General features: G+C 43.1%; 1 pseudogene; it reads left to right on the forward strand.

Annotated features, from left to right (window-relative positions):
* Nucleotides 1-1206: 1206 nt before the first annotated feature.
* On the forward strand, nucleotides 1207-1570 carry LOC143810882 (18S ribosomal RNA; annotated as a pseudogene).
* The last annotated feature ends 341 nt before the right edge of the window (nucleotides 1571-1911 follow it).

Genomic DNA, 1911 nt, shown 5'->3' on the forward strand with positions numbered 1-1911 from the left:
CAGGGCTGCCTGTGTCTCAGCCATGCCTGCCTGTGTCTCAGCCATGCCCGACCTGTGTCTCAGCCATGCATTCCTGCCTGTGTCGCAGCCATATCCGCCTGCTTGTGCCTCAGCTATGCCTGACCACCAGTATATATATATAGTTGCAGAGCCACGTTGGGCTCGTACAGTATTGTAGCTCGTACCCTTATTAGCCACGGCAGCATATGGACTAGGGGCAGTGGAAGGTACCGGAGACCGACCACTGTCGCCAGAAGACGGGCCTTTGATGCCTGCAGGACTTTACTGGAAAAGACACAGCACCATTGAGTTCTCAGCAGGAGTTACAGTTGGCGGAACAAGAACTGCAATTATCTGAACCGTGGTTCTACTTACAATATCCTTTGCCATCTAAACTGCTGACTCCCCTGTTTCACTCTTTACCTCCCAACATCCTTTTCCCTTTATGCTGTTTAACCCTTTACCTCCCTGCGTGGAGTATTCCCCTGTTATTAAACTTGTTAACCCTTGCTCTGCCTCCTGTCCGTCACTGCATCCCGCAACCTGCTTACATATACATGGGGCAAAAGTTAATATGCATAAACTATAGGATCCAAAGTTTGTATTTGACATGAAAAGAATACATTGGTTAATATTATTTTAAAAGAAACGCCACCACCAACAATGTCTAAGCTTGGCCTTCGTCTGATTCATTTAGACTGCATTTGTAAATGGTAAGCATTTCTACACTGGCACAAAATTAATTATGTCTCAGAATATTGTAAACTTGCCATTATTTTGCTCTTTCAACATCTTTCTTGTGCCAGAATGTGAGTGGGATTATATTGTAAGGTGTGTGTATTGGCACCAAGAGGCCCTGAGTCAACTTTTATACTTTTATTATGTTTAAAAGAAAAATATACTGTTGAGATGTCATTAAAATATCATTATCACATATAAAAAAAACCCTTTACATTTCATTTTTCAAAATTTTAATTCAGAACTTTTAGGGGGTTTTCATATCTATATTAATTGATTTTGTTAAACATACAGTCATAATAAAAAGTACCCCCTGCAGCAGAGGCAGGTATAAGCCTGACAGAAGCGCCGCATAGGCCCCCACTCCTCACCTCACTCTCAAGCGACCCAGTGCATTGCCGTGGATGTAGTGTATGATGAGGCAGGGCAGCTGTGGTGTCCTCTTGAGGCCAGTCACCTCACCCTCCCTGCATAATGTGTGTTTGTACCCATGCCATTTCAGGACCTGCCCTCACAGCGAACCTCTCTACCTTCCGCTCACCCCCTCATCCCTCATGCTGTACGGGCTCTGTTCCATGGTGTGGTGACCATGGGTAATGGAGAATCAGAGTTTAATTCCGGAGAAGGAGCCTGATAAACGGGTACCTCGTCCAAGGAGGTTAGCAGTAGCACAAATGAACCACTCCTCGGCAGGTGATGTAGCAAGACAAAATAGCCAGCCATTACTATTTAGAGGCTCTGTAATTGGAAGAGTACTTTAAATCCTTTAATGAGCATCTATTGGAGGACAAATTTGGTGACAGCAGCAGCGGTAATTTCAGCTCCAATAGCGTACACTAAAGTCTCCCACCACTACCGCATACACATGAATGGTACAGTGAAACTGTGAATGGTCATTAAATCTGCTAATTTTGCCTTCTTTGATGAATTTCTGACTACAGATACTCTAAAAAACATGAATCTCTCAATGAATGTATGAAAAAAAGCTATCAAGTGATGGACTGTGGAAGAGATGTATGTGAACAGAATGATCACTCATTTCCAACAGATGATACCAATATTAGACAACAGGAAACACAACAAGATGACAAAAATCAAGAACTTGACGGCCATGTCCAATATTTGATGCTCTCCTCATTTCTTTAAGTATTTTTTAGGCAAAGTACCCCCACA

The sequence above is a fragment of the Ranitomeya variabilis genome, chromosome 2, assembly GCF_051348905.1.
Source record: "Ranitomeya variabilis isolate aRanVar5 chromosome 2, aRanVar5.hap1, whole genome shotgun sequence".
Lineage (NCBI taxonomy): Eukaryota > Metazoa > Chordata > Amphibia > Anura > Dendrobatidae > Ranitomeya > Ranitomeya variabilis.